The sequence below is a fragment of the Crocodylus porosus genome, unplaced genomic scaffold, assembly GCF_001723895.1.
Source record: "Crocodylus porosus isolate Cpor-Errol unplaced genomic scaffold, CroPor_comp1, whole genome shotgun sequence".
NCBI classification, from domain to species: Eukaryota; Metazoa; Chordata; order Crocodylia; family Crocodylidae; genus Crocodylus; species Crocodylus porosus.
In genome coordinates, this window is record NW_017728886.1 from 265538139 (window position 1) to 265557177 (window position 19039).

At 49.3% G+C, this 19039-nt stretch overlaps 1 protein-coding gene across 1 annotated transcript in view; it reads right to left on the reverse strand.

Annotated features, from left to right (window-relative positions):
• GPR20 (G protein-coupled receptor 20) overlaps positions 1-16093 on the reverse strand; it is a 42298-nt gene extending 26205 nt beyond the window's left edge. The window contains exon 1 of the mRNA XM_019553299.1: positions 16025-16093. The gene's annotated coding sequence lies outside the window, so the exon portion shown is untranslated. The remainder of the gene's footprint in view (positions 1-16024) is intronic.
• Positions 16094-19039: the final 2946 nt, after the last annotated feature.

Below are 19039 nucleotides of genomic sequence, written 5' to 3' on the forward strand. Positions count from 1 at the left end.
AAACTCACTGGGGGGGGACCAGAAGGGTTTGGGAGAGATCTTGTTTCCCCCAGTGCCCCCTGGCATGACAAGGAATAACAGCCACAAGTTGTTGGAGAGGAGGTTTAGATTAGACAGCCGCAAGAACTACTTCATGGTCAGGGCGGCTAGGAGCTGGAGCCAGCGTCCAAGGGAAGTGGTGCTGGGTCCTACCCTGGGGGTCTTTAAGAAGAGGCTTGATGCCTACCTGGCTGGAGTCATTTGAGCCCAGTTTTTCTCCCGCCCAGGCGGGGGGTCAGACTTGAAGATCTACAAGGTCCCTTCCACCCCACTTCTGTGGTCAAGATTGCCAGCTGAACAGCAAGCGACGTCACGTGTTGCAGAGTGGGTCCTGAAGAGATAGGTAGAGAGGGGGAGTCAACGCTGGGATGCAGCATGCTCCTCGGTGGAATAGATGTCAGGACAAGATTGTAGCTTCACTTATTTTTGAGCCTCAGTTTCCCCTCTCTGTAAAGTAGGGATAAGGCCGATTATCCTTGTGTGGTAAAGTACAATGAAGTCTTTGGATGAAACTACTAACTATCTCATTCCAAAGTCCCTCCAGAGAAGAAAACAGCACACGTTTTTCCCACTGTGGTCTATGACAAATGTGCCATTGCCCATTGCTACATGACGAAAGATTCCTTGCCCCTAAGAACTGAATGTTTTTTAATGACAGATGGACTCAAATCTAAGCTCTAGATCAAGGCACCAAGGAGCCTTGCAGAGGCTTGGACTTTGAACTCCATGCCCCACCTCTATAATGACCCAAAACCAAAATCCTGGTTCCCAGCAGTCCTGGGCTTTGCGGAAAGTCAGCTCAGGCCTCCATGAGGCTGGTAGGATCCTAAGAAGTTAAACCTCTTGCTCTGGGAGGCGTGGAGAGAACGTACATCAAGTGTTGTTGCTCCAGTTCAGGGCTCCCGGGCAGCGATAGGACCGTGCTCTGTTTTCTAATTTGAAACGGTCTGTCAAACTTTCTCTGAAGTAATAAATAGTTGAAACCAAGCAGGGTCTGGGTAGCAGCCTCTCTATTAATGATGAACAACCTGCTCAAGAGATGTGTACCCGGCTGCCTTATGCTCATTTTAGTGTCAGTCCAAATCTTCCCTGTGACTTCTCTATCTTTTTTTTTTTGCATGTCACAGACTTCCTTCCAGTCAGATCAGGTTCACCTGCCACTTGCAATATACAGTAGACATTGCCGTAGATGGTCCTATGCAGGGAATGGATGATGACTGTATACCCAAGGATCTGTTGGACGGGAAACTCATTATGGGAAGAAGACGAGAATCTTTGTCTTCACTTCAAAGACGTTTGCAAGACAGCAGTGAAGCCAATGGGCATGGAGCGAAATGACTAGGAGAAGATTTCTGTGGATCAAAGCACTTGGAAACAGTCTACAAAGTGGGGAAGGCAGGCTTTTGAGGAAATAAGAGGCCAACATGCAGAGGAAGAGCCCCGCACCACATTCAGCACTGTTTGACACTAACTTCACACGCGGTCAGTGCCAAAGGGACCGGCATCCAAGAATTGGGCTCCACAGCCACACTTGCAGATATTCAATGATGCCTCATTCACTGCAAAGCTATTGTTTTGTGAGACAGACAGATGCCTATAACAGACCTACGTTCCAGGAAAGGGACGTGCCAAATGGAAAAGGATTTGTGTCATGGCACACGCAGGGGGAAGAAGGACCCCGACTCACAAAGGAGAACTCAGGAGCAGCAGATTTCCAGCAGAAGTTCACAGACCCATAAGGCCCCAGTGAGCACATGGATATGGGGCTGAATGGCCACCAATATTTAATAGACCTCTAGTTATTAATCCCTATAAGTGAGGTCCTTCATTCTCCTGGGCAACCTGACAGCTCAACTGATACGACCGAAAAACTGGAAAACCAGACTAATTGCTGATGAAGTGAGCTGGGGCTCACAAAAGGTTATGCTAGATCTCTCTGATTTAGTTAGTCCCCAAGGTGAAATCTACCCAGCCTTCTGCCTTAATTTTCTGCCATCCCCAATATGTGCAACTGCTGTATTGCTCCATCCATACACCCCCAATCTCCATCCATGAAATGGGGCTCAACAGTTCTTACCTTCCGCTGCAAAATGCTTTGATATCTACAGGTGAACAATGGGTCTGGGTTATGGGTATTATGCTCACCTGTCCATGGGCTGGTTAGCACAAAAATATATATATTTTGTTAAATTTTTTAATGAATTGGGGGGTGGGGGTGGGCAGAGTAATACATTTCATTGCCTACAACTTGTGAGAACTTCCTTCCTTGAGAAACATGGAGGAGTAACCTGCCATGAGAGTGGAAATGTTTTGTCAAGTGTTTTGGTCCCATCATGTTTATATCATCTTTAAGGAGAGAAATGTATTTTTATTTCCCCGAACGGCAGCAGCAGCAGCAGAGACAAACTCTGATTCACGAAAGAGCATTGGACAGGAGTGTGGGAACTTTTTCAAAAGGGCACAGAACACAACTTAGGCTCCACTTCTAATCCTAGTGACTGAGTGTGAGTGAGACGAAAAGAGAGCTTACTAGGTGGCAAGCTCCTTTCCTACAGAAGAGACCATACGATCCCAATACGCCTGGCCTCACAGGTCTACCTCCAGCACGGAGCGGGGGAGAAGATGGCAGGATGCTCATGCAGAGCCTGCCGTTGATCTGAAGGACCTTGCTGGCAGTTATTGTGATCGAGCAAGTATTGGCTGCCCCTAGCAGGCAGCAATCCTGACTCGTAGTCCTAATCATGCTGGCCTCGTTCGTATTCTTCAGGCTGATGAACTTACTGCTGGTGTTGAGACTCCGGATGACCAGGGATCTGGGTTTTTGATTTCCCGTGGAAAAACCGAGTCATCTGTGGATGTTACCTTTTACTGGTGGCAAACACGGATTTCTTGTTTTACCAGAGAAACCACCGGATTTTGCAGTTTTGCGATGAGCTGTCTGCGGGCCAGCGGAGCTCCAGCCTGCTAGGGGCTGGGAGGGAGCGGGAAGAGGGCGGTCAGGCAGGGGGTCCCGTGGCTGCCAGGCAGCAGCGCCTGCAGATAAGCTGTGCGGGGGATTGAGGCCCCCATAGGGCGTGCTGAGCAGGGCTGGGGCTGGGGCTGCTGCCCAGCCGGGCGGTGCATGGGGCTTGCGACCCGGCGCTGCAATGCGCGGCCACAGGGCCTTGGGGGGAGTGGGATGGGAGCCTGCATCCCCCATGCGCAACCCTGCGCTGTTGCCCCTGCTGCAGCTGTGCAGGCAGGAGTGCCTCGCCAGGGGCAGGCAGCTTCCTGCATGGCTTCGCTGTTCGTTGCACCCGGTGGGCTGGGGAAAAACAGGATCCCTGCTGATGACTGGGCTCAAGGCACAAGAGGGACAAAGGGCAGATTCATCCCTGGTGGCCCTTCTTGATGCCAAGGGGGTAATGGCGGGGATTAGATTAGCCCAAACGATGAAGACTATGCCCAAGTCACTGGGTAATTCTTGTGGGTTGCAACTGGCACATCGAAGTGTGTGGCTGGGAAAAGGCAGAGGGTTGATATTTTGGGTCTCCGCACAGTATTGTTGAATTATACCAATATACAGTAGTTTCGCTCTCCTGCTGCTACTGCAGGAGATGAAATCAGTCTCAGCTTCCAAATTCCCATCTAGTCATAGAAAAATAGGGCTGAAAAGGACCTCAGGGCCACGTCCAGATGAGCATGGATGTTTGGTTCCCCAGGGACAACTAGCAGCAGGACACCTCGTGCCTTTGCTAGTTGTCCCTGGGGAATGCCCATGCTGTGGGCTCTCTGGTGGATGGCAGGTTACTTCTCGTGGGCTAGGGGCGGCTGTGCCTACAACTGTACTGGTCCCAGCAGCCTTACATGGGCTCCTGGGGGCCGGGGAAGCTGCAGCCACATCACTCCTACAGCTGGGAGTGTGGCCGGCAGCTGGAGCACAGCTCCAGCCAGCCAGGCTCATGTGCATCACCCTGCTTTTTTCTCTGCAGGTTTTTTTGACCCCTGGATCTCCGGGGGTCAAATCCCCTCCATGCTGCAAGGTAGCAGTGCAGGAAATGCCTGCAAGTACAATGCATGGTGCCACAGACAGGTCTGCGGCACCACGTACTGCATGGCCGTGCTCTTCCGGATGCAGCCAAGGAGGTCACGTTGAGTCCAGCCCCTGCTCAAGGCAGGATCAGCTCTGTCTCAAACATCCCAGACAAGTTTTTTTCTAACCTGCTCTTGAAAACTCTTGATTTTGAACCTAAAACCAGGATCCAGCCCCACTGAACCTCTGTGTGGGGAGAGTTCGAGATTCTGAAACCAAATCCAAACTTGACTTTTGACCCTGAGCTCTCCAGTAGGTAGCATCGAAATCCCAAACCTAAACACCCTCAAAGTTGGGGCATTCAAATCCAGACCCAGATCTCACACATTTGCTTTGGGCTCCTCATCACATAGGGCTTTGTCTGCTCAGATTGGCCATGCTGCATCAGATCCATGCTTTGGATACATCCCCGCTACCTGACCAGCTAGACTAGAGAAAGGGAACAACCCATTCCTTCTCCCGTATGATCATCACTGGCCAGTTGTGTCATGCTAGGTAGTATGTTGAGGAAATATTTCTTCCTGACCCCTTCTCATGTTCGCCCTGAAGCACTGGGATTGATCACTGTTATGTACTGCAGTAGTAGTCCAAGGCTCCCAGCCAGAGGTTTAGAGGATGGAGTCACAAGTCAGAGGTTCAGTTCATAAAGTCAGGTTAAGGAGTCTGAAGCAGGTCAGAGGCACCACAAGGCAGCCCACTGCCCAAACAGCTCTCCGCTGTCTGGTCTGAGCTCATGCAGCCAGTGTAGCCAAGGCCTCTTCCTGAAGGATGACTCAGTCTGATTGCCCAATTTCCCCCGCCCACATGTTCCTTTTCCTCCCAAGACAACCATCTTCTGACCGCCTTTCTCTCTGAGGAGTCACAGAGCCTGAAGATGGAGGACATCTGCAAGTCTTGTAGTCTCAGTCTGAGACCATCTCCCCGCACAACATGGGCTTTCTAGTCCAGCTTTAAATGCTCCAGAAAATCTGATTTCCATTGCCTGGGGGATTCCTTCTTAGTCTTAGATCAGGGGCAGGCAATTATTTCGGGTGTACGGCCACTTACTGAGTTTTGGCAAGTCATTGATGGCCACATGACAGGCAGTCAGGGGCAGATAAGTATTAATTTTCTAAATTTTTAGGGGCCCCGCGGGACATATAGAACAGCCTGGCAGGCTGTATCTGGCCCCCGGGCTGCATTTTGCCCACCCCTGTCTTAGATACTTTCACAGAGATGAGTTGGAAATAGCACTTCCTGGAGCTCACCAAGACTTCAGCTGGAGTGCCAGAAGGCTATATATCACACCGAACACGTCAGCCTTGTACCACCCCTGATGGCTCAGGTCCATCCTCATGTCACCCTGCTCCCTTTTATGCCTCTACAGCACTGCTCTGCCTAGGAGCATTTTTTTCCCCTAAGTTTCAGATGCCAAGAACGCTGCATTCAATTGCAACAGAGCCACTTGGAGCTTTCTTGAATTCCCAGCAAGGCATTTCCTGCCGGGCTGTGGTTGTCCCTGGCACATGGCAAGACATTTGCATTTTGAGAGGGGGAATGTGTGGGAAACGATTACTCTTGCTTTGTTTGAGTTACACATGCCATCAGGAGTTCAGACGGCTGCGCCCCTTACAAGCTGCTACTGCCCAGCTCCGCCCGAGCCAGCGTGAAGTCTGTCCATACGGAGGGATGGCTGGGAGAGCGGAGAACAGCTTCTTGGTGAGAATGGGCCTGGCTGCTTCACTGGACACCGCTAGGAGAAGCCAGCAGGAAAACACCGCTGCATTTGGCCAGGCCTTTCCCTCGAGCTCCCTTGACTGGCAAGATGAGCAGGAAACGTGTCTGGGATTTGGCACAGATCAGTGACCTGGGATGTGAAGCAATTTGGTTCCTGCACTTCCAACCTGCTGCACTTGCAGCACTGTACCCACACAGCAGGGTGCTGAGCTGCAATGACCTCCTTGGCTCAGATGAGGGTCAGGATTTGGCATTCAGATTCAAAGAAGAGATTAGGGCTGCTTGGGTTTCATGTGGAGCTGCCAGGCTGGAAATGTGTCTCCCGCGAGGATTGCTTGCTGGTTTCAGTCGACTTGAGTTCAGCTCAGCTTTTGGTAGGGTGTAGTCCCTCGCCTCTGAGTTTTAATGAGCAGAATGAAAAAGGGAGACAGTCCCTTTAATTCTCCCAGGCAGAATTCAACAGCGCTGCCATAGATCAGAGCCAGATTTGGGATGGCGGCCTGTCTAGCAGGAGTATCGTGAAGATAAATTCACAAATACTTGGGCACTAGTTTGGTCCTCCCTCAGGCCTTGATCCTGCAGCTTGCTGCATGTAGGGGACTTACACACCAGCACAAGGTCAAAGGCAGGACCAAGGCCTATTGGTCCCATTTCAGCAAAGTGCCCAAGTCTGTGAGCAACCTAAGTGAAGTCAGGGCCTCAGGGAGGTAAACTGCCTCAGTGGGGGCTAGCAAAGGGCCAGAGAAGGGAACAAGGATGATCAGTATTATGGAGGGGCTTCCAGATGAGGAGACACTAAAGGGGCTGGACTTATTTAGTTAAGAAGCGAGACACTTGAGGGGGGACACAATAAGGGTTTACAAAATGCTAAGAGAAAATAAATAGGGATTTATTATTTACTGTCTTTCATCATACTGGAACACAGGGTCAAAAAAATGAAACCAGCAGGTAATATGTTTAGAAGTAACCAAAGAAAGTTCTTTTCCACATAGTCTGCAATTTAAGGGTGGGACTCATTGCCACCAGATGTTGTGAGAGCTGAGAGTTTAGCCAGATTCAGAAAGGGCCTGGGCAGATTTTTGGCAGAAAGGGGCATCAGTAGCTGTAGACCATGGGAGTTAGGGATGCAGCCTCTGAATCAGAACTTCCTAGGCCCTACATGCTGGAAGCTGCAAGTGAGAGAGGAACCCTGGTCATACCTGGTTCACCCTCCCTTTCAGCATCTGCCCTCTGCTGCGGTGTGACACAGGGACTGGGAAAGATGAAGCTATGGGCTGATCCAGTAAATGGCAAGGCTTATGATCTTATAGGCTAGGGACAGAAGTTACACATAAACTGGTTTAAGTGATCAGAAACTGGTTTACGACTGAAACTGTTTTAAGATAAACCTGGTTGAATGCAGTATCAGACTGAACTGATTTGGGTCAAACCGGTTTATGGAACTTCTGTCCCAGACCCCTTCCTGGTTTAAGTTAGATCAGGGTCCCCCAGCATGTTTTCCAGCTCTGGCTGGGCTGTGCTGTCTGCTCCAGAGAGCAGGGCTGGCAGTGAGCATTGGCTGACAAGGGGGGGAAGTAAGCTTGGCCAGGGATTCACAGATTCACAGAAGTTTAGGGCTGGAAGAGACCTCATGAGATCATTGGGTCCAGCCCCCCTGCTCTGGGCAGGAAAGACTGCTGGGGTCAAATAACCCTGGCAAGGTATGTGTCCAATCTCCTTTCAAAGGTCTCCAGGGTAGGTGCCTGCACCACCCCCACTGGGAGTCTATTCCAGAGTCTGGTCGCATGAACTGTGAAGAAGTTTTTCCTTATATCCAGCCGGAAACCTTCTTCTAGCAGTTTATAACTGTTGCTCCTGGGGCGCTTTGGTGACTCGTTTTTTGCTTAATCCCTAATACTCTCCCCTGATATATTTGTAAGCTGCCACCAAATCCCACCCCCCTGGAATGGGGGATTTGGTGGCAGCCCAACTGGATGCAGCCCAGTCTGCCGGGGGGGTGACAACTGCCCCCTCCAGGCAAACCCCAGTTGGATCTGGAGCCAGGGGGGAGGGTTAAACACCCCTCCCCCTGCTCAAACTTACTGCTGGCTGTGAGTGCAGACTACAAATCCCAGAGGCACCTGGAAGCAGGAAAAGGAAGTGCTGAGCAACCCTGCAGAGTCCTGGTGCTGTAAGTCTGGACTGCAAATCCCAGAGACCTCTGGGGCAGCAGGAAGAGGAAGTGAACATACAGCCAGAGAGCTGTGGTCTAGCACCCCCGGGCTTCTGGCCTGAGCCACTGGAGGCATGTGGCTGCATGTCCTGAATCAAAGGTAAATGTCTGTTCACATCTATTTCAGTTTAATTTTTGCAGTTTAAACTAACCCGCAAAGACTGAATCGATTCAGCCTCAGGCTTTCTGACTGTCTGTACTTAGCCCTAGTGCTCAAGGCTGCGGTTTGGGACTCAGAAAAGCTGGCTTCTGACCCCGGTTCCTTAAGAGGCTTGGAGCAGGCCAGATAACATTTCAGTGCCTTGTTTCCTCATCAGTAAGATGGGGGTGGTAATACTTCTCTTTGTCTTGTCTGCTTACTCGACAAGATAAGGTAAGGGCTGGCTATCTCTTCTTCTATGCGTGTATAAGAGAAAGGAGCCCTGAGCGCAGTTGGGAGATTAGGTGCTATTGGCACAGATAACAATAAGCATCATGTTGAAGAGTCCTAAATATCATGGCGACGGAAATCCTGCCGCTAATTAGATGAGAGTGAGAACTGTGGCCAGCTTGTAAAAATCTAGCTTCTCTTCCAAAATGTTGATATGACGGTAGAGGTGAGGCATTCATAGGATTGCTACAACTGGAAAAAGCTGATATAATAATCAGTTTTCCCCCTCTTATTGTGTTGGCTTGTTTCCTTTAACCTGTCCGTTCTCCCGAGGAGCTGGGCTCCCTAGGAACAGTCTGTTCCCTCCGTCCGTCCATAATCGCAGGTTGTGATCCTGCAGGAAAGCTCTGGGGGAGAGGAGCTCTGTGCCCTACACAGAAGTCCTAGCAGGGGTTGGTGCCTTGATTTTTCTCCATGCTGCAAAGACCTTTGCAACTATGGACAGAGGGACAGAAACGCTTCCTTCTCAAAAGGATTTTCCAGCGGGAACGGGAATCAAAAGAAGCGATCTAAATGGGGCTCTGGCAGAAATTGGAATGAAAAATCAGCTTAAAGGGATCCAAAGGAGAAAAGTTATCTTCAACTAAACGAATGAGCAGCAGTACTCTGCAGGCCTGGTTTATAAGGTGTTTTTGTTTCCAATGCGACCGTACCTTTTATCTCAGAAACACAAGTACTATGCAGTTTCTCAGACATTAAGTCATCAGAAAGGTTTCCCTTTAGGACAACGACGACAACAACAGCTTTGCCTTTCCCATTCCTCAGGGCTTGGCGGCTGGTGTGATCTTACTGCTCAGTGCTATCTCAGGCGTATTTGTGGTTAACCAGAAGGCCCAGGGAGCACTTTCCCTCCTGCTGGACATGGGAGTAGAGAGTAATGCCTTCTGGCTGCATTTTCAAAGAAGCCTTGTGCTCACTTCAAAGGAGGCTGCAGAAGATGAGGGGGAGCGCAAAACGATATAATTCATATTCGGAGGCCCCTCACCAACCCTCGTAGACCCAAGGCAAGTCCCTTGGCTGGATCTAAAGCACAAGCTGCCAGAGCTATAAACTGGCAATTCTCCCCTCTAGTTTTATTTCATCGTGTCACTTTGCTTCATTGCACTTTGTTACATGATGCTTTGCTGTTGCATTGCCTTAGGTTGCTGGAGGTGTTGGCATAATATGGCACATACCTTGTGTCAGTCTAAATTAGATCTTGGTCCTTGTTCCTTTAGTCTTGGATGCTGTTCTATGTTGGAAATCCTTGCTGGAAACTCAACTCCTCTTCAGTCAAATCCTCGGTTAACTTCAGCTGGATTCTTGTCAGCTGAAGGACGGGTGGCCCAAGGACCCGCAGATCTATTGCCACCTTCCAAAACCTAGTCGGCCGCAGGGAAGTAATAGGGATCGGTTTACAGATGCCACTAAGATCAACCAGAAAGATGTTTTAGTGCGTGTACCCTCTTCTCACAGGTCGATAGCTACGCCTGTACACACTTATACACACATGTACTTGAGATGCCCAGACGATAAATCTGAACAAGGAACTGGGTTTTCATTTCCATCCGTAGTTGAAAGAAAGTTACTTGTCAGGTCCCTTGCCATGACTTTTTTTTTTTGGCTAGCTTTACAAAAGTTTGAGATACTATCAGCCCAAAAGGGAGGTCTTTCAAATGTATCAGACTGAGTCTGGTGTGGGGGATGACTACTTGGTACCTACTTTCATCTGTAATAGAGAGTTACTGCCACAGGAACCTCCGGCCCTCTCGACCCACACAGCTTTGGAGCTGCTCTCTAATCCCTTTTCTGTAATAGGCAATAGCTTCAAAACAACTTGCTAATGTGCACCAATTTAATTTGGCCCTTCTAAAAAAGAAATGACAGAGGAGCCAAGATTGCTAAACTGGACTGTGCTTCTTCCTCTGTCGGTTCATTTTCCAAGACAAATAAATTGCAGGCCGCGTATTTTAAAATATTCCATCTGATCATAGCCAGTTATGCATCGGGTCCAATACTGTAAATCAGGATCCTCCATTAAGCTTTCCTGGGTACGACCCAGTGACTTAAGCTATCTTAAGTGCATTTAATAAATCAATGAGTTAAGACTATACGCGAGAATTGTACATTAAGCTGCCCACGTGCAATCATACCAAAGAGGTTTATCACTGCTGGTGCATAAATAGGTGTTGTCTTCCTGAGTTAATGCAATGCTCAGCAGTGTGAGGAACTGGTACGAGAAAGGCATCATACACAGGGCCAAGGCAAGAGTTTGCCGTGCCCCAAACTCTCGGCGTGCAGCGGCCCCCGCTGTGTCAGCCTGGAGTCCTTCCTCCGAAAAGGCTGCTGCTGAGTTGAAATGAATGGGGATTAACGGTGACTAGGATGTGCTTTGTGTTTCTTCCCGGGGTCAATGTATGAGCTGAAATAAACAGCCGGTGTCCTCTCTCACTGCAACTCGTAAACCCTCTTCCTCTGAAGCTAGCCGTATGTAAAATCATACATAGGCAGGGCTGGCAAGGCCCTCAGGAGGTCATCTAGTCCAGGGGCGGCCAGACGCCTCTGTAGGTGGCATATGCATGGCGGAGCAGGGAGAGAGCAGGCAGCAGAGCAGCAATCAGAGTGGGGAGCAGAAAGCAGAGCAGCAGATAGCCCAATTTTAACCTGTTCAAACTGTATGAACGAGCGTCTCATACAACTACCACCAGGCACCACCCAGAGTGCTCTAACCTGCCGCAGGTAAAGCGGGTGGGTGCAGGCACTGTCAGCGTCCTGCTGCGGCAAGGCCAGGAATACGCTAGAGGGGTCTTAATCCTGTACGAAATGGGAGAGAGGGACAGCGTGCTTTCTCGCGTCTGGCGCACAGCAGCAGGAGTCATTTGGACTGGGCTTTAACCCTAGATCTGGCTGTGGGCTTGGTGGAGGTGAACAGGCAAGTCCCTTCACAGCTCTGTGCCTTGATTTCCCCCTCCGCAGAGCACTCGCCCATGCACGAAAGATGCTGAGCAGACACCGCGCGGTGTTTTATTTTAAACCCAGGAGGCAGATGGCAGGAATCTGGCAGCTGGGGAAGAGGGTGTTACGCTCCCGAGGGTTTACTTGTAAAGCTGTTTCACAGCTCTCCCGGATTTATGAGACTGCAACCCAGCTTGGACAGATCTTGGATGCTCATTTGGGAGTAAATCTGTGTGGCATGAATAAATCTGGACTGACAGCACTGGAGACTGGTGCTCTCGGTGTATCAGTCAGTCAAATAGGTAATGTGGGGGCGGGGGTGGCACCAGCTCCCTGACACCCTCCTGAACCATGCACCAGCCTTGTAGGCACCCAGTTTGGGCATTCAGTCGGTGCTGTGGGCACAGCTGCCAGCCTATACCAACCCGCAGGCACCACTGGCCTTAATCTGGGTCTGACCGAGTGCCCCCGAGGCAAAGGGCTCCCTCCGCGCCGAGGCAGAGGGGACACACCAGCGCAGGCTGTTCTTACAGGTCACCGAGCTGCTCCTTGCAGGACACACGCCTGCAGCTCAGCCCATGCCGCCTTCTGTGCACGCTTGGCTCCTCTTCCAGGCAGCACTAATTACCACCGTGCTCTTGGGTATTGGATATTCCCCCTCTCTTCACACACAAGCTGTTTGCCTTTCTAACCCTACCCCCCCCTCTGTCTGCCTGGGTCCTGCTCTGCTACACCTTTGGAGAGCCCAGTTGATAGGTACTTAGGGTTTTTTCTAAACAACAGGAGGCATCCTCACGCCCCATTGACAATCCCCCCTGCGCCACATCAGCACCCCCTGTGCCCCCTGGCGTTCTCCGCTTCTCACCTGTGGCATATTTTCGGGTGTTTTTGGCTGTGTTTCCCTAGGTGCTTTGTGCAAGTGATGGGTGTAGGCAGGCTGGAGCGGACAATTTTTAGGACTCTCTGAACAAAAGCTATGAATCCAGGGGACTGGATTGGTGGTCCTATGCTTGCAAGCCGTGATTGTCGACTAGGGGGTTGTGAGATTCTTTTACGGGTGCCGTGTAATATTAGCACAGTCAGGGGTGCGGGAAAACCCAGAGACTCACAAACTCAGAGATTTCAAGTAGGAATCCACAGGGTCCAAGCTATCCTGACCTGCTGTGGGCTTTCCGAGCTCTTTACAATGGAAAAATTTTTCTGTAATAATTAAAAACAAAACAAAACTGTGAAAGCAGACACAGCATTTTTTTGCCGGGGGCCTTGACTCTGATGAGAGGGAATTTGGGTCTAACAAGACCAAGAACCACTGTCTTAAGCTGTTCCTTCAAAGCATGCCTGATCTCAGGGAGTGAATCCCATGCTGAGCTCTCTGCAGGCCCCAAGATGCATTGGCTTGGTGTTCGTTGGACTACTACCCTAACCACAGAACGAGGACACAGGAGAAACAGCCATATGCTAGCAGCCAGTGATGTCAAAGCACAGCTGGTACCCTGGCCACTTGCTTTTGGAGAAAACACCGAGATTTTTTGGTAGACGTCCTTGCTGCCTACTAATATAACCTGGCAGATCAGAGCTTTGGGCTAGCTGAGATAATAGGAAGCCATTTACTAAGCAAAGTCATTTGTTCAAAGTTCACGTCTCTGTCTTTCTCTGCATATGAATTAAAAAACCACTCGATGCTCAGGTAGATGGGGAGCAACATCACCTCACATCTTCCTATGGGCTGCCAGAGCTCAAATTTGTTAAGCTGCAGGGCATGGTGCAAAGCCCTGTTTTTCTGCCAGTCTTCTGGGGAAAAGATGGGCTGAGGTTTGGGAAGGCTTGGCATTTCTTTATAAGCCCCTTTACATCTGCCAGCAAATGTGTATCTGTCAGCGTGGAAGGAACAGCCCTGGACATTGTCTTGTCATTTGTCTGCCGCATTTCTAACAGATTCATTGGGCACGGATCGGTACAATCATAGAGCAATAGAGAGGTGGGGTTGGAAGGGGCCTCCAGAGGTCATCTAGTCCAACCCCAGCCTGAGGAAGGATCATCCCTATCAAACCATCCCATATAACCGTAATTTAAATGCTGCATAAGACTGCTGGCAACCCTGATGCAACGTAGACCTAAGACCCTAACAGGTAAGGCAGGAACCACGGCAGCCAAAGTCCTGCTTCTATGAAACGTTGTCCATATATGCTTAAGAGAGGCCCCCTGCTCCAGATAAGGTAACCCCCACCGCCCCAGTCTGTACCAACCTGACCACGGGGTAAACTTCCTTCCTGACCCCAAACACGGCGATCGGCCTGACCCTGAGCGGAGGGGCAAGACCCTTGAGCCAGGAACCTCTGGCTTTGCTCCCAGCAGGAGCATTGACACACCCCAGCTTTGGCTTTAGCCAACACCCAATGCCTGTGGGAAGGCTTAAAAACACCCTGAGGCACATAGCAGAAAAAGGATGGAGGGGGTGTGTGGATGATAAAAAATTAGACTTGGTGGCATTTACATGCTAACGGTTTATGAACCATGCTAGACCTCACCTTGGGATTGATGCAAAGTAAGAAGCTGAACACCAGATGCCATGTAGGACACTGATGACACCAGCGATGTCACTGTCCATCGAAGCCTTGTTCCTCTGACAACAACCCTGTTTCTGGCTAGTCCCATTCTAGCCCTTGGTCTCACCACTTCTGTTTCTTTTTATTGCCCCTAAGTTTGATCCAACCTCTTCCACTTCTGGACTTTGTCATGCCCTTTCTACCTTCTGCCTCTATTCTCCATCACCAAGTGAATCCCTGTTTCACCAACAAGAAAAGCCAAAAGGACATGCCATATGCCCAGAAATGCCAAAGCCATTGTCTGCTTTGGAGTGGGGTTAAAAGAAGGAAAACTAAAGGATGAAAAATGGGAAGAAGGAAAGAAAAAGGGAGAGAGTTCTTGCAAATGCTTGCAAAAGGGCTGTCAAGGAGCAGTGTGTGTTTGGCAAGTGGATCTGCAGGAACCTGATTTACCCTAAAATGTCACAGGATGGACACTAAGATGGATAATTAGAGAGTAAAATGCTTATAAAATGGGCATTTGTAACCACCCCTCACATCAGATGCCATGTATAGGGTGGGTGTAAAGTTGGTTAGGGCTAGATTTTACCTGTCCCCAGACTCCTGTGACCAGTCTGGGAGGGCAGGTTTTGGAAATAGCAGGTTTTTCACCAACCACTTCCAGGCACAGGGGTGTATGGTCTTTTTCAAGTCTTTTGCAGCTACACATTTCTAATGGAAATGACCATAAGATACAACATTTTGATTGGAGTTCAAGGACAAAAGGTGCTGGCACCTGGGATTTTCAGTGGAGACTCTCTGGGATGAAACTGAGGGTAAAATGGCCATATTGCCCTTCTCCTTTGGTTCTGTAAGGCAATATGCTTTTTCCCTTTCAAAAGGAACTGTTTTGTCGGGAAAATGCCGTGTTTTAGCTAAGAAAAGAAGTTGGCACCTGCCTTTTATGAAATGTTTAAGGCAAAGATTTCATAGATTTCATAGACATTAGAGCTGGAAGGGACCTTGGAAGATTGAGTCCAGCCCCCCCGCCTGAAGATGCCTTGCATGACCACGGTATGTATGAAAAGAAGAAAGACAAAGCTGTTTTCAGCAATGCACATTCACCTGCTAACTGCACTTTATGTAAACCGTGTACAAATAGTGCTATCAAATTGCCATGTCACACAAGTTGCTCATTAACCTCCTAGGACACCGACTCCATCTCACAACAACACCGGTACCATTGCGTGCAGCTGATTTTCTTGTGTTTTTACAAATCCTCAGTTAAATGTCTCAAATGACGGAGCATCCACACCATTTCCCCGGGGAGAGTTTTTCCTTTCCTAGTTGGTTTCTCCATTAGGAAATTACTTGTGATACATTTCAGCCTTGCTTTTCATTTCCTTGATTTCCCTCCTTTGCTCCTAGCTTTGCATTACTATATCCGTTGGTGATGGATGAGATCGGTGGATCTACCCACAGCCTCGGGTATCATCCGTCACCCACAGATTGATCGATCGATCTATCACTAATTATACTGGAAAGACATACAATATATATCAATTTCTATCAGATTTAATTTTATCCACTCTGTTCAGGTATGAATATATGTACTTGTGTGTCTTTGTACACACACACACACACATCAGATAGCTATGGAAAATATACTTCTGCAAGTCGATTTCTATAAACAAATCGGATCTGTCATAATTAACCAAATTAAACATAATAGAAACCACTATTTTTCCCTAGCTAAACCAGAGGATGACCGACCTCTTTCTGATTTTGCTCTCGGATTAAACTCCGGAATCGCCCTGCTATCTAGACAGCAATCATTACACGAAGCATGCACGATCGAAGCGCCACTCCTGAAGTTTCCTTGCTTCTACGTCTAACAACCCCATTTGAAAAGCCTCCGACTTTATTGATAACAGCGTTTAAGGGAGGTAAATGCCCTTCCAAGTGTGTCCGCGATTGGAATAACCTGCGTTTAACCTGCTTGAGTTCAAAGTTGCTGCTGCTCAAGCTCCCTGAGGATGCATCAGTTGCTACAGCCTGCCTCGCCCGCGCGGTGTGGAGGAGCGCACAGTACTTACACAGCCTGAATGAGAGAGTTCAGCTGCAGAGCGTGAAGCCTGAATCGAGTGACCGTGCAGTTACTCCCCAGCGCTCAGCCCTTCAGGGTAATACAGGAACCAGACCTCTTTGGTTTACTTTTACATTGACGTCAGCGCCTTTTCTAGCATCCACGGCTCAGTTTGGTTAAAGGCTGCCTGGGGTGGACAGGGAAGAAGAAAGGGGAGTAAAAAGAGTAGCTGCATAGCTGTTTCAGTGACGGGGCAGATAGCTGTGGGGTGTTGCAAGGGCCAGCATGGTATGAAAGTGTGTGTATGCTGAGCACAGATGCATGCTCCATAGGCAGTGTTGCACACATGCATTTGAAGCCTGATTTTGTTCTCACACTAGCTCACACCAGTGTTACTGCATTGGCTTCAGAGGTGTCACTCTGTGGGTAAATGGAGCTTGAATCCCTGTGTTTGTACATCTTGGGCAGCTGTTTGTGTCTGAGAGCAAAATGAGAAAGGGGTTATTGCCCAGGGCCACGTGGGTAGAAAGCGGTGCCATGAATGGCTTAGTCCTCTGCTTTGCACAGGTGTACGTGATAATGCTAAGTCCCGTGTGTGTATACAGTATGGTATGGGCATGTATGCACCAAGATTTTTAAATATTGATTTCCTTGCATTTTGGCTCCTAAGCCCTGGTTTTCAAATGTGCTCGGCTCTCGGCAGCTCTTCATGAAATGGATGGGAACAGCAAGTGCTCACTGCCTCTACGCTATATGAGCTTGTATCCCAGGATTTCTTTGCAATGTAGTGCGTACATCTACGGGACATGTAGGCGATTACACAGTATAGCAGCATACACTGTATGTCTGTAGGAAGTACTGCAGAGTCAATGTGGGGTCGATTTTGAGACTGTTAGGCAGAGGTTGGAGGCAGTGTAAGTGTTTGATATCATGATAAAAGCAGGGTGAGTTATTTGGAGTGGGTCCATTATTCAGGGAGTATAGCACTTTTTTCTTACTTGTGAATTCCTCTGCACTGATCAATATGTTTCAAGGACTCAAGTGCTGTGAAAACCATAGGTTCCTCCTACATCTGGACCCTGAGTCCAGGCGTACACATTCACTCGGGGGTGTTGGTTGTAGCTATGTTGGTCTAAGGATGCGAAGGGTGTTTGTGCTCGAAAGCTTGCAAAGAACAATTTTTTCCCAACTATTTAGTTGGTCTAATAAAAGATATCACATTTACCCAAAGAGCTTTGTCTACACCTTCACTCACACTCGTGCAAACCTGTGAAGCCCCTGCGGTTAGAGGCTATTATAAAGGCTGCGGTGGAGCCCCCCAACCCACTCTCAATGCAGTCACTATGGCCGTGCATTTCTCCAGAGTGTCTTGCTGTTATGCGCTTCTACATAGCCAAGCAAAATAGGGTCTTGACCATCCATGCAGCCTCTAAGTGTTGTCCCAATGCAAGACAGCAACACCCAGAAGCAGCACCAGTTGCATGCCAGTCCCTGCTCCGGTGACACTTTCAGGGCAGGTGCCACGGTTGTAGTGGGAGCCCTGAGTGTTGCGCATACACGTTACCACGGGTGACTTGTGAAGTTCATGCTGAGAGCAAATCCAGCAGCAAATGTTCACATCACCAGGCAATGCCATTTGCTGGAAGCTCTTTGGGGAGGCACCAGGGTTAAGCCTCTACCTATCAATGATGTAAAACCCATCGAGGATCTGTCTATATTGAGCCTTTGGCTGCTGAGGGCATGTCCTGCCCCATTGCTCTTGTTTGCAGGTACCAAACTAGGAAAGGTGGGGGTTAGGGCTAGGTGCTAGTCCAGTGTCGTAGCAGCCGGAGCACATGGCTTTCTCTCCCACCTCACTATACACGACCGTACGTTGCTCGCTGCTGGGGGAAGGCAGGGGCTTACAAAGCGAGCCCCTCCAGGAGACCATGTCCATTGTTTGAAGTGTGGCTGAGCCATTGTGTGCTCGTTTTTGGGAGTCTTGAATGCAGAGCCCGTGAAGAAATAAAGTGCTTTTTTTTCCAGACCTGACAAAATCCAGCCAAAGGTCGCTCCCAAACAGAATAAAACCATCTTTGAAAGCTCAAGCTGCCATAATAGCATTTTTGGCAGTGACTGATAAACTGGAATATTTGAGGTTTCCGTGGCCAAACACAAAGGGATGGAATTCATCACGAAAAGGTTAAAACCCAAAGGAAAGGATTAAGCTCAGCAATTTTTTTTTTGTCTGTTCCAGGGCTGACCCCGCAATGCCCCGCTCCGCGAGCTCGGACAGGATTTATAGGTTTGTAACACAAATGGAGCCTGGAACAATGGCTGGTGGGAAGGAGGCACTGAAGACAGAGCAGGAACAGCAGAAAACGTTACAACAAAGTTATGCCCCATAAAAAATGTGTGGAGCCAAAGCAATAACCCATGGCTCCTTGGCAGGGAGCCCAGGCAAGAGGTGACTCCTTGGGTAAGCAGCCTGAAGCTGCCGTTAACCCTCCAGTTCCCCAGCGAGATGTTGACAGCTTTTGAAGGCTCAAAGCCAAGTCTTGGCACATCTATGAATCTAAACCCGAAGCTATGAAAGGCCTCAACTGGTCTTAGGTGCCAGGCCACTGTAGCAACATCCTCCATCTTGAGTTTGCATTAAGTGCCCAGGCTCCCGGTACCAGCCACGGGGAAGGTGCGGCCCCGTCAGGAAGGGGTGCACAAAAAAGAGTCGCCTGTGCTAGCCAGGAGGGAATGCCAAGGACAGGGACACGTCTTAAACCTCGCCCAGTGTAGATCCTCACTCGGGTGCGCTTCCCTCCGTTCGGTCGTCGTAGTCCTGGTTAAGCGCCTGTGCCCTTTCTTTCAGCCCCCAAGAAGGGGCTTCATTCCTTCTTTCAAACCAAGGCCTAGACCAATGCAGAGAAGCAGCAAGAGTGAACAAGCCTAGTGACCGGGGAGAAGTGGCTCCCACTGTCTGCTCCGGTCACGGCTAAGTGTATTTATCCAGCAATTGCTTAATGTAAAATCAAGAGCATAAACATTCATC